Source organism: Eptesicus fuscus, chromosome 13, assembly GCF_027574615.1.
Source record: "Eptesicus fuscus isolate TK198812 chromosome 13, DD_ASM_mEF_20220401, whole genome shotgun sequence".
In the NCBI taxonomy this organism is placed as follows: Eukaryota; Metazoa; Chordata; class Mammalia; order Chiroptera; family Vespertilionidae; genus Eptesicus; species Eptesicus fuscus.
This window is the reverse complement of record NC_072485.1, coordinates 75415785-75430246: the sequence shown is the minus strand read 5'-3', so window position 1 is coordinate 75430246 and position 14462 is coordinate 75415785.

Genomic DNA, 14462 nt, shown 5'->3' with positions numbered 1-14462 from the left:
CTATTTAAGTGTAAAGCAGTTCTAAGTTTTAGTATTTGGGGATTGGTTTATATATATTTTTTTCTCTTTGAAAAATATGGAGGGATCTTTTGATAAGGTGAGTCATGCATGTTAGATTTTAGTTTTGCAAGCGTGATGTTTTCCAAATGTATAAAAGATAGGAAAAATAGTAAGAGGGAAAGCAATTATATTATTCTTCTCTAGTTAAAAAAACACACACATTTGTTGAGTGCCTACTATATGCACTGCAGGAAACCAAGTACATGAAGAGTTTATCTAATTGTATGGGGTGGAATAGACACTCCATATGAACCTAATGGATGATGAACACGTACTGTCTGAAAGGAAGAACAACCTGGCAGTCACAATATCAGAGCTGAATTAGCCTCCGTGTTGGTTCTCAGGATCCCATTTCTGCAATAAGAGATACAGCATTTAATAAAAACCCATGGAAGCTGTGCCTTATGAACCACTGAAATGTATAAACTGTCACAAACTTAGCTAAATTGGGATTAATCTTTTCATAGCTATCTGCACAAATCTTGCTTTTCTTTCCATCTGATTTCTGGGTAGACAATTTGTAGGAAATGACCCTATTGCAACTATTTTTTAAAGATCAGAAATTTCGCCCTTTAAACTATGTTAAATTCAAATGGAGTATTCCTCTTCTATGAAAGAATTATATTTTTCAAAATACGTTTGTTGTTTTTATTTGTTTGTTTGTTTGCTGGGTCCCAGAAAGCACTAATAAAAACCACGTAGACCATCTTGTAACTGTGTGTTCCGTGCTTCCACAAGCCATCCACAGCTGGGCTTAGAGGAAATGCACGTAGTCTATAGCAACAAAACCTAGTTCCCGCATTTATTTATACAATAAGCATTTATTGAACATCCACTCTGTGCCAGGCACTGTCCTAGGCACTGAGTTGTGGCAGAGAATGAGAGACAAAACACACTGCTCTCATGACGTTTATGTTCTGTCAAATGGAAACGGACCAGAAACGAAGCACTAATGGACAAAACAGAGCAGGTCTGATGTGTGGTCAAGAAATGAAGAGCAAGGAAGAGGAGAGAGCTGGAGTATGTAGGGCTATATTGCAAGTTTAGGCAGGGTTAAGAATGAAACATTCCAGTAAAGATCTGAAGGATATAAGGGAAGGAGCCATGATGATAATTGGGGAAATGAGTCTTTATTAAAGGGACCAGCAAGTGCAAAGGTCCTGAGGTAAGTGTGTTTCTAACATATCCAAGGAACAGCAAGAAAATCTGTTTATCAGAGTAGATAGACTAAGCAATAGAAGGAAATAGTGTAAAAGAGGCCCCAGTCGTCCAGATCATGTAGAACTTAGAGGCCATTAATGAAGGCTCTAGGTTTTCTTTTGAGTGAGATGGAGGGGGCGGGGGTGGTGCACAGAAGAGTGACATGCTCCAACTTCTGGTTTAAAGGGACCCCTGTGGCTGTTGTGTTGAGAATGAATGCAAGAAGGCATTCAATACTGTGTGTCCATTCTTAGTGAAGGATATACAAAAGAAGGTAGAAAAGATTGCTCTCGCATTCAGGTTTCCAATACAATAGTTAAAAATATTTCAAAGCAGTAGTGAGTGCTACCAGTTCATGACATATTTCTCCCGGGCCCAGAAAGTCCCAGTCATTCAGTCATTTGACCTCATAAATAATAATGAAAATAATAATAGCCAATCATTTTGGAAAAATCCCCTTCATCCCAGGATCTGTGATGTATTCTTGACATCCATTTGATCTTCATGGAAGTCTGTGATATATAGATATTACTCCCAATTTTTAAATGAGGGAAAATGAAGGTCAGAAAAGGTTAAATGACGTCCTCAAGGCTGTACAGCTAGAAATAAGTGGGACTTTTCCCAAAGTCCATACACTTAACCCTAATATTTTCTACTTTGCCACGACACTAATATCACACACACACATGCACATACACACACAGTTTCATGGTTAATACTGAGTTAAACAATGTATTTCAGGGTTACCTACTGTTAGAATTTCTCAGAGCCTTTATTGTGACAATGTGCATTGTGAATCTATGAGAGGGGAAAAGTGTTCCCAATTTCCCAAGCCTATTTGACAACAGATGCTTTTCATCAAAGAAATTTTTATGAAACCAGTACCCTTTAAAACACACTTAGGGAAATGATGTTCTTTAAAGACCACTTCTCTGACGTAGAAGAAGCAGTATTTTCATATCGGGCCAAATTAGTATGCTGAAAATATTCATGCACATCAAACCTGGCCAACTTTGTAAATATCCCTTTTCTTTTTTTTCTCATTGAAAAGAAATCCCCTCACTGCCTTAGACATTACTTATTTACATTGATGCATTTCTCAGTAATCACCATGAACTTGCAAAATGACTTCTTTGGGAAATATAAACTCTCCTGAATTTTTAAAAAATATTTTTTTATTGATTTCAGAGAGGAAAGGAGAGGGAGAGAGAGATAGAAAACATCAATGATGAGCGAGAATCGTTGATTGGTGGCCTCCTGCATGCCCCACACTGGGGATCAGGCCCGCAACCCGGGCATATGCCCTGACCAGGAATTGAACTTGGTCAAGGCTGTACAGCTAGAAATACAGCTAGGTCGATGCACAACCACTGAGCCACACTGTCCAGGCTCTCCTGAATGTTAACTCTTTATAATTACCTGTGCAAAACTACAGGGACTAGCCACATGTGGCTATTTAAGCTTAAATTAGTTCAAATTATATTAATAAAAAAATGTAGTTTCTTAATTGCACTATCCACATCCCAAATGCTGAATAGCCACATGCGGCTGGTGGTTACTGTATTGGACAGTGCAGATATAGAACATTTGCATAATCAATGAAAGTTCCATTGGACAGAACTACTCTAGAATCTAGCCTGGGAGGATGGGGTAAGGGTGGGAAAGGTAGTGAGCGAAACTAACCAACAGTGAAATAAGATCCAGTTAGCCATAGAAACCAAAGGTGACCCTGAATCATAGAGAACAAAAAAATAAAGATCCTAAGCAAATATCTCTGTGTTTGCTGGAATGGTGACAGCATCTACCAGTGCAAACAAGTTTGATGCTGTCAGTGGAGTCTTGGTGTGGGAGGATTTGATTATTCTTATCGCCAAACCCCACAAATACCCTACAGTCATTAATATGAATGTTCGTTCCAAGGATGTGGCTTTCAGGTTGAGAATACTGGCAGTGCAGGGAGATCATGAAATGGCAAGGGAAAGGCAAGATTCCCAAATAGGAATGGCTGGAAATGCCCACTCTCTGCTCTAAAAGGCCGTAGTACCATTTTCTTCCTTCTTTTTAAGGCCACCTTCCTGAATAAGTAGTCCACCCCTAGAGGCAATCTATTTCCCTATAAGTCAATTCTCTTCCATTATCTATCATAATCTGGCTTCTGTTCACATCAAGTCACTTGCAAATGCCCTATTAAAGGACATAGTCAAATTCATCCTGGCCTCAGGGACTTGGCTTTAGCGGGTCCTTCTTTCTAAAATGCACTTTGGGATCTTCCTGAGGCTGGATCCTTCTAGTCATGCAGGTCTCAGTTCAAGAAGTCGCCTTGGCTAACTGATCACACTGGCTCCAGTGGCTCACCTACCTCCCATCACTTCCTAGTACATTATCTTCCTTTTATCTTCTTCTCAGAACTTACACTATCTGACATTATATTTTTAATTTATTAGTTTACTTTTCTAGTACTTTACTTTTCCTGCCAAATAGTAAGCTCCAGGAGAGTGGGGACCTAGTCTGCCATGTGCACCAACGTATTCCTAGAGCTAGGAGGTGCCTAACGTATGTACGTGACTCCATCAATATTTGTTGAATTAAATATGTTCAGATTCCAAGACCTTTCTCTTGACTTTATGGTTTTTGACACAGGTGACCTGCTCTCTACTTTTGGAAAAGATCTATTCCCTTGATTTTCGTAACAGTTTTCTTCTGCTGCTTTCCTGAGTACTCATTCTTCAGTTCTTATTCTCCCCATCCTTCTAACTGTATGTGCTTCCCAAGATTAAATCTCAGCTCTCCTCTCTCTTTAAATGCTCTCCCTCAAAGCTTAGTCCCTTGAAAGCTCAGTTCAGAGAGGTCATAAGGATACAGGTAGATACAGGTTGTCTTCTTTCTGGTCCTGGCTTCAACTTTAACTGGCTTCAGACTGTGGACATGTCACTCAAATTCTCTATTCCTTAGTTTCTTCACCTTTTAGATGGGGATAAATACCAACTTCCTACTGGTATTGTGGGAATGGAGTGGAGAGATTCTAATATTTAATAATTCTATAATTTATGGATGGTTTATACATGAAGGCACCATGCTAGGCACTTAGCTTTTCTCTCTTTTTTTCTTTTAATGCTCATTCTAACCCCATGAGATAGTTACTACTCTCTCCATTTTGCAGATGAGGAAACTGAGGTTCATAGAGGTAGAGACTCTTGCTTGAACTCACCTTCCTGGTATGTGTCTGAGCTGAGATTTGAACCGCTGTCTGCCTGAGCCCAGAGTTCGGGTCTTTATCATGGTACCCTATTGTCTCTTTTGGAAAGTGTTATGAAAAGAATTAGGCACTGAATGAAGTAAAGGAATTATTACTAAATTTGTGACAACTCAAAGAGAAGTATTTAGAGTGGTTAGTCTGGGAGCACAATGACACCTAGCCAACAGGGGTGTTTTCAAGCCATTTTACCCTGAGTTAAAGTCATACCTGATGGTTTCTAACAGGGACTAAAATTCAAAGAGGATTCGGTGTGTGATCCAAATACTTTTTAGTCTAAGAGATGCTCATTTGGTGCAAACTCCCATCATAAGAGCACAGAGAGCTTAATGCACAGACTCCAGGTCACCCAGGGTCTTAGTTAGGAGGGGAAGCCAGTTTTCCGCTTTTCCCATTCATGCATCCTTTCATCCACATGTGAGCTTTCCGAGTCATGTGTTTCTCATAATCACATGGATCTTCCATCCCCAACATAGAGACGTCCTCAAAAAGGCTCCTTTTCCTTCTGGCCTTCCTGGTGATACCCGGTAACCTTCTTATGCCGATTCTTCTAATCCAGCCAACATCATCTCCCTTCTGGGTACCAGCCAGGTCTGGGAGGAAAAATTGCATATCCTAGATATTAGTGGAAGCTGGTGTGGAGCCAGAAAGAACGAGGCAAGAGCTGCTGAGAAACGATGCACGCAGAGGTCCCTAGCATTGCTGAGGAAGGCGCACATGAGAGTGTGGTATCTGGCAAAAGATCCCATTAAGCATCAAATCATCAGCTCTCTGGCGTCTTACCTCGCTTCATTGTGCACGTGTGCGCGCGCGCACATGCACATATGGTTGTGTGCACGCCTGTCCTCCTCTCTCTCTCCCCTGCTCTCTGTGTCTCTTTCAGTATCCTGGTTTCTTTCTCATACCCTTCCCTCCCCTTACTCACCAGTCCCTTTCAGACTCCTTTTTTCTTCAAACCTGTCTTTCCAGGTTGCTGAAAGACAGAACTGACAAGAGGACAGTCCCGGACCAGGAATGGTGCCACCTCTCTTAAAGCCTCAGAGTGACAATAACAAGTGGTATTTACCTAAGAGCTATAAACACACCAACTGTTCTCTCCTTCACTGTTTAGTCATGTCATTCAGCATGAATGGACTTTTCCAATGGCAAACAGAAAGAGAAGAAGAAAAACAAACAGTGTATTCACATAAGATAGAGTCTGGGATCCCTGCTGAAGCTGTGAAAACAGAGGACATCTCTTAAATTTGACCTGAGGACACATCTCACCTTAATGGGGGTACACGGGATTCTGGGCCCATGTTGGACTCTGTCCTGAGGTTCCCGGTGAGAGAGAAAGCAAAAAGTAAAGGATGTGGCTGTCCGGCATGTACAGGGGGAAAAGTGCTTCACCTATTCAACAATTGTTAACTATTTGTTGATCACAACCCAGGCACCTAGCACTGCACCAGCTGCTGCCACAGTGCCCACGACAGAGTAAAGGCAAAATAAAGTGACAGGTCCAAGTTCACATGGCAGGTCAGTGTGAGAGCTCACTTGACTTCCAGTACTACTTTACCATGCTGCCTCCATTGATGCCCATTCTTTCTTTGGGAAGGGGATATCTTTAAGTCCCAGGACTGAAAAACAGGCTCACAGAGTGAAAAACATACCGTTTTAGTTGGAACAACCCAAGTTCCAAATCTCACACTTTAACCTACAAGCTGGGTGGCTGTGGACAACTGACTTAACTTCTTTAAGCCTCAGCTGCCTCATGAACAAGCAGGCATTCTAAGTTGGAGCTTATGCTTTATGGGGGAGACAGCCAAATAACCAGGGTAATACATGGCAGTGTGATCAATAATAGAAAAATGCAGGAAGATGGAACTTGGGTTCCAGTCATAACTCCACCATTAAGTGGCCATGAGCCCTTAGGCAAGTTTCTTAAACTCTCTTGCTTTGGTTTCTTCACCTGTTTCATCAACAGGTTAGACCAGGTCATCTCTGAGGTTGTTCCAAATAGAAAGTTCCAGGAATTTATGAAAATAAGTTTGAATCTAGCCCAACATTTATTTCAATCTTTATAATTTTATCAAACTATTTATTTATTTTGAGAATCAATTAAATTATATTTATTAAAGTGACTTGTAAATTCTTTCTGTTTTATTTTGTTAGTTGATTCTAGAGAGAGGGGGAGACAGAAAAAGAGAGACATTGATTTGTTGTTCTACTGATTTATGCATTCATTGGTTGATTCCCGTATATATGTGCCCTGACTGGGGATCAAACTCTCAACTGAGGTATATTGGGACAACTCTAACCCACTGAGCTACCTGGACAGGGCTAAATTCTTTTTTTTTATTAAATGAATTTGATGAGTTTTCAATTTCAAATTATACTCAATGCTCCAGGGACCTGTTTATTTTTGTGTTTTCAGCAAAATTCTACTTCTTGTTTCTAAGAAAGCTTACTCAAAGAAGGAATTCATTCATCTGTTCAAACCTCCCTTTTTGAGTAAGCTTTCTTAGAAATAGGAAGTAGAATTTTGCCAAAAACACAAAATTCAAGACTCATGAGAGATACTGACTTTTCTTGAGTCTGATTGGTCCCAGTAATAATAATGGTGGAACCCCACATTGGTCTCCATCCAGCTCCTGTGGCAAGAATGCATGCATGTTCACAAATAGCACTGGTCTTAGGGAGTATGTATGTGGTGTGTGAGTGGTACAGAGTGAGGGATTCAAGCACAGAGAAGAGAAAACTTAATTTCTCGTCCCGACAATCAGTGAACTCTTCACAAAGGAGTGTGATAGTCATTGGCCATTGAAGGAAAGGAATTATTTTTCTTTTTAATATAACTTTAAAAATTATGTTGGGTGATTATTTTTTAAAAAGAAATATAGAAAAATAGTAAGAAAGTTAAAAAAAAATACATCAAATCCCACCACTCAAAATAACCATTGTGTACATTTGGTGGACAGGCTTCTAGAATAAGAGGAAGACAGATGGATTGAGGGCTGAGAATTGGGAGAGTGGAGGTTGTGGGTGAAAGCAAAATGTTTCACTGTGAAACTTTATATCTCAATCATATTAATGTGTTAGCTATTCAATAAACATAGATAGGTGTATAGATATAAATGATTTTATAAAATTTGCATATTATTCAAAAATTAAAAACCATTTGATTTGACTTGAACTCAACTTGGAGAAAAAGAAATGAAAGGAATCTCTGAATTCAAATAATTTTTTCTTAATATAAGGTATATTAGTTCATGAAAGATACCTTAACATTCATGAGACTAAAGTATGAAAATATTGACATTTGAGTAATTATACTTTCTAAAAGTACAAGTTTTCGTTTTAGACAGGATTGATTAACTTTTGTTATAAGAGATGGAATCAACCCTTCTACCATTTGCTGATTTGGGTTACTATATTTTTATTTTTACATTGCTGAGAATAAAATCCTTTTATTCTTTTTGAGAAAATTAAAGCCCAAATTCCAAAGTTGTTTAGCTTTCATCTAAACTTAAGTGCAATAAGTGTTTGCCACCAGTCTGTTTACCTTGGTTACTCATTTTCTATTTCTTTATTATTTTTTTTATTTTGTTATTTCTTTGTTTTGTTAATCCTCACCCGAGGATATTTTTCCATTGATTTTTTAGGAGAGAGTGGAAGAGAGAGGGAAAGACAGAGAGAAACATTGATGTGAGAGAAACACATCAATTGGTTGCCTCTTGCAGGAGCCGACCAGTGCCCAGGCTGGGGAGGAGCTTACAACCAAGGTACATGATCTTGACCATAATTGAACCCGGGACCTTCTGGTCCTCAGGCCTATGGATAGAGCCCATTTCATTCTCTGGGAGTGTTTTAAGGCATTGGGAGCAGTTCAGTCCTGGGACATAGAGTCAGAATCCTGAGTCAGAGAAACATTAACTCATACTAATGAAGGTGACAACTTTATATTAGAAAATTTGATTACAGTTGTCTGTCTACAGGACAAAGTCTTCTCCTGTAAGCTCTTTAATGAGTGTAGCATTGGAGTCACTGATCTCTGATCTGATTGAATCTCTGATCTGGATGCCCCAGAATAACTTCAGGACTTAGAAAATCTTGAGAGGGTCCCTGTTGCCTCCAAACTTAATCTGCACAATGGAGGATATTGTGTTTTGAAAATTTGTGACTTGAGGATTTTCACAACAATCGATGAGTCTCAGAGAATAAGTGTATTATAGTCTTTAAACACTTGGCTCCAGGGCCAGATTGCTTAAGTTTGAATTGTGGCTCAACCATGATACTAAAAATCACATTTAATCTGTAAAATAACTCTATGTGGTGTTCGTGTTCCCATTTTACAGATAAAAATGAGGTTCGGAAAGTTTATGATTTTACCAAATGTATACAGTTTGTGGCAGAGATAGGATTTGAACCAAAGCCTGCATGCCTTCAGAGTCCTTATTTTTACTCTTGAACTACCTTTTATCACTTCTTTTAGGAAGCATCATCCATAAGCTCACTGTTGCAAGGGGAACACCTTTTTCCGATTTTTCCAGAGCAAGGAACAGGAGCCTGAAAGGTTGGGTCATTTCGCAAGCAGGGACAAGAAGTAGGGAAACAATTGCTGATTTCTCCATTTCCTGCCTCTCCCACCTCCATTCCATTCCCTTCCATACCCTTCTGCCAAGAAATGCCTCATAATACACAGCATCCATCATGTCATCTCCGGGCTGTAAAGTAAAATTGTCCCATTATCTACAGATCAGAATCTTCATCTGCATGCCCCGCTCTTACCCTTCATAAAAATAAAATAAAAGGTTGGTCCGATGAAATAAAAACATTCTTCTAATTTGAAATAACATGATAAACTTCTACTTAAAGCCATAATACAGTGGCTCCCAGCAAAATGACCAGAAAAGTTGGAAGGCATTGAGAGCTGTTAAGGCAACCAGAACCTGAGAGGACAACATCCCAAGGGAAAAAAAATCATGCAAAAAAAGTGAACTGACACATTTTAAGTGACATTTTATTTTCAGGGCATTTTTCCATTTTAGGTTTGAGACAAAGGGCCCAGGCAGGAGGCAGCTACTAAGAGTCAGAGCATGTAATGATTGTGATAGTCTTGTGGGGCTGGAGAGACAAAAAGAAGATAGTGGAGCATCAGAATAGTAATGAGAAGAGAGGGCTGGAGAAGTTATTCAAATATTCCATCAGATTTCCCACCCCTCAGAATTTTCCAAATTCTGAAACTACGAATGAGAGGAGACTAATAAACCTAGGATCTCAAAGAAAAATAAAATTTTGTTAGTGTCATCGTGCCAAAGGGATAAGGCTTAGGAATCAGGACTAAGCAGGTAGAAAAATCTTCAATAAACACCCCCAGAACTTTACTGGGAATTTCAGAAAGGGAAAATAAACCAGAAGTGATAGATCCTTGCCATAACTTCAAATCAGCTTAGTACTTGATTAGTGGAAGTTAATAGCCCCAATCTCTCTGAGGAAAGCATCATTTAAAAATTGTTGCATTCTGGCCCTAGCTGGTTTGGCTCAGTGGATAGAGCATCGGCCTGCGGACTGAAGGGTCCCGGGGTTTGATTCTGGTCAAGGGCACCTGCCTGGGTTGCAGGCTTGATCCCCAGTAGGGGGCGTGTAGGCGGGAGCCAATCGGTGATTCTCCCTCATCATTGATGTTTCTATCTCTCTCCTGCTCTTCCTTCCTCTCTGAAATCAATAAAAAATACATTTTAAAATATAAATAAAATAAAATTGTTGCATTCTGATCCTCATATTTTTCCTGAGAATAGATTGCGGTGGAGGGGACACTCATGGGAAAGAAAAAGACTTTTCATATCATCTTATTATACCAGGACCTGGGCAAAATCAAGGCAGAGGATGATAATGAATCCTAGGGCCACACCAGACCCAGAAAAGATACAGACCTGAGCTGTTGAGACCTCAGGGAAGCCTGACCTATATGAGAAGCCTTTGGTGATTGTCTGCTGTAACAAGAACCAGGACAGGGATTCCCGGGGTCCAGGACTCCACGCTGCTGCATTGTCATAATCTGCTATTTGCCACACTGGGAAGAGTTGGGAACGTGTGTGTGTGTGTGTGTGTGTGTGTGTGTGTGTGTGTGTGTGTGTGAGTGTGTGTGTGTGTGTGTGTGTGTGATTGTACATACGCTGGACTCTAAGCACACTAGTTATGTTGCCTGTTTCATTTCAGTACCACACAATTCTAAGCACATGGTTAATGTTAAATGACAGCAAGGATGTGCCTTTTTCAGCCTTTATGACTATAATGCTTGTTATAAGACATATTTTCTTTATTCATTTTGGTTCTTAAAAAACTTCTTCCTCCTTTCCCCAAAATAAAACAAACCACAAAAACAAAACAAGCCACAACAAAAACCCAGATTGGTGATGTGATTGCTAGCAGTCGTTTCTCTTCTTCTGCGTATCGTTTGATGTCTGAGACCATTGTCTTCTATTATTGCATTTTCCCCTCCATGACTTTCTTGGGTTGGGAGCAGAGCTCCTTTTTCCACAGGAAGAGACATGCTCAGAAAGGTTGATTTCCTTCCCCAAGTCGTGCACATTATGCAGGGCAGAGATGAGCTGTGAACCCAGGACTGCCTGACTTCAGAGCCCCACGTACTTTCCACTACCCATAAGGTCTCTATCCACAGGCCGATGACAGTGTCTCTAGTCCCCAGCTTCATGGCCAGCCTTCTTGAATTGAGAGGTGCATATGTCTGGGCTCCGTGGAGCAGCCGAGGCTCTGGATCTCCCATTCATTTTCAGCAGAGTGGTTCCACTTTTGTTGACTTTACACTTGGGGCTTTCCTTCAAAATTTCATTTGAGCAAAGTGTTCCAAAGCAAAGTCAAACCAAACCAAACTGGACCAAACAAACAAGTCCCCTGACCTTGATGATTCGGGAACCTCGAAGGTCCCTACTATAAAAACTCACTCCAGTTCCTTCCTTCTGAGCCATCAGTCTTCAGTCTCAGAGGCTCCTGGCAATGAAGGGTGAGTATGAAGCCAGACCCTTGCGGGCATAAAACAGCATCTGCTTCCCTCTTGCTGTGCACAGCTTCAGGGCCCAGGCCCCAAGGGAAAGGGGACAGCCTGGCAACATTGTTAGGAGACTATTCAGCAGATCCCAACTTCCTTGAGCAGGCCCGTGAGCCAGTGTATCCTAATGGTTAAATGCACAGGCTTTAGACTCAGACATATCTAGTTTAAGTCTTGATTTCTAGTAATTGCTAGCTTTTTTACCATGGTCAAAGTTCCTTTATCCCCCTAAGTCTCAGTATCCTCATTGCTAAAATGCAGACAGTAGTAAAAATTCTATCTAACAAAGAAGGAATATGCTAATTGACCATCATGCCCTCACAAAGATGGTGGCGCCCACAGCCAACAAGGAGGAAATATGCTAATTGACTGTCACGCCCTCAAAGATGGCAGTGCCCACAGCCACAAGATGGTGGCGCCCAGTCCCCTCAGCCCTGCTGGAGTGGCAGGCACGCTGCATGGCCGGGACCACCCCCAGGCAGGTCCAGCTGCTCCATGCGCCTGCCTCCAGAGTCCCCTAGTCCCCTCAGCCCCCAAGCCATCCAGGGCTGACCTGAGGTGCAGGCAAGCCTCAGATGGCGGCTGCCCAGCCGCCCAGGGCTGCTTGAGGCTCAGGTAACCAGGGCCAGCCGACGCTTGTACTGCGGCAGTGGAAGCAGCAGAGGTGTGATGGGGGTGCCGCCTTCCCCTGATTGCCAGGTTGCCTCCTGCCCCTGAGAGCTCCTGGACTGTGAGAGGGGGATGGCAGGGCTGAGGGACGGACGCCCCCTCCAGTGCATGAGTTTTCATGCACCGAGCTTCTAGTTGTTTATAAAGTTCTTGCAAAGATGAAATGAGACCATGTATATAAAGCACCAGCAGCTACCATTTGTTGAGCACTTACTATATGCCAGGGGCTCTACTAAGTGTTTTAGATATGATGCCCATTTGCAACTTCACAACCACCTTGTGAGGTTGGATATTTGGCCTGTGACTGGCCACACGAGAAGCAGTCTGTACGTGAGAGTTGTCATTACATGGTTTTGCTTTTACAGAGACATGGTGTTGGGTCGGCTGTGCCAGGTGACTGCTGTGAGCGCCCACATGCAGTGATGCTGGGCTGGACCCTCCCATGTGCTGCCTCTGCCTCATTCTCTCGCTGGAGAAGACACCACCACCACAGAGCTCAGTGCTTCTCCCAGTGAGCTCTCCCTGTCAGGGTTTTCTTCTCTCTCGATCCAAAGAGCGTGTGCTCCCCTCCTCAATCTCAGCTAGGCTCCCACCAGCTGACGTTGGCAGGCGAGAAGGCAAAAAGAAATTTCAAAAAATGCATTAAATTTTAAATCAGGCCCTAACCGGTTTGGCTCAGTGGATAGAGCATCAGCCTGCGGACTGAAAGGTCCCAGGTTCGATTCTGGTCAAGGGCATGTACCTTGGTTGTGGGCACATCCCCAGTAGGGGGTGTGCAGGAGGCAGCTGATTCGATGTTTCTCTCTCATCGATGTTTCTAATTCTCTATTCCTCTCCCTTTCTCTCTGTAAAAAATCAATAAAACATATATTAAAAAAATTTTTTTAAATCAGAAAACTAACTAGACTTGAGTCCCAGTTCTCCCACTTTCCAGACAGAGAATGGATGTCTGTTCTTCACCATTGATGTGGGAAATTCTTTGGCAAATCATCGAATCTCTCCAAGCCCAAACTCCTATATCTGAAAAAACTGGAAAGAGAATGAATAAGGAATGAAATGTTCATTGAGCATCTACTACACACCAGGAGATTCATATAAGCTGTCTCAATGTTTCATCTCAATACCCTATAATTACTGTCACCATTTTTCAGTTGATAAAATGGAGGCTCAGGGAAGTTAAGAGACTCGCCCAAGATTATACTGCCATATAGAACTTGAAGGCAGGTTTACGGAAACCAAGTTATATGTTCTTTCTATCATATTAACCAGCAATTTCAAAGGCTGCCCTAGAATCGCCTCCCACCTGCCCCTGTGGATACATGGAAAGACAAAATCTCCTCTTTTCATAGGTAAACATCTCTTTGCAAATTGCCCATACAATGGGGACAGGTACTTTTCAAGAAAGTTTCAAAGTCTATCCTATCTCCATCCTCAGGCAACTTAGCACCTACCTTTTGTGGATAATTTGGAGTGATGTGAGCCTCTGTTTTTTTCCTGAGATTGTTTCTTCTCTGAATCTATAAGCTTGAATGCACACAAATACAGCTTTGGTCTCTGTAAACAAATGCAGTGACACAACCACATGACTCACCCACCAGTCATTTCCAGTGGCTTTCCAAAGCATGGGCATGGCATGGCCCTGACCACCTGTTCTGTTATTCTGTTTCCCTGGAAACTGGCTCTTAGGTCATACGTGGGAGGACTAGTCTACATGTCAATCACGCACTGTGTCATTCTGGTTGGGTGGAAGTAAGGAAGGGGGATTTATGACTGCTGGGAAAGAAGGAGATCTTTTTGCTAGGAAAATTGATCATTGGGCAACCAATTGATTTAGAATCTGTTGAGAGCCAGGTCCCTGAAACATAAAAAGGGATGAGTACATGGAACCTTAGAGGCAAAAGCAAGATTGGAACACATTGCCTGACCAGCACAAGTGGTGAAATAGTTGCTATTATGACTGTTTAGAAAAACCTGGAATTCTGTCATAGGTTTAAAACATGGGTCTCTGCCATTAATCCTATCTTTTGGTAAAGGAAATTGAAGTTGTTGGGGTTGAAAGGTACCTCTTTCCAGATATCCTATCCCAAATATTGGGAATTCCACCTTGAGTTTTTGTCTTTAGCCTAAAGTTTTGATCTCATGATCGAATATATCAGCAGTTAACATATAAATACCCCGGGTAGGAATAATGCATGAAGGCAGAGATAGGCTTCACCGTTGTACTACTTCAAT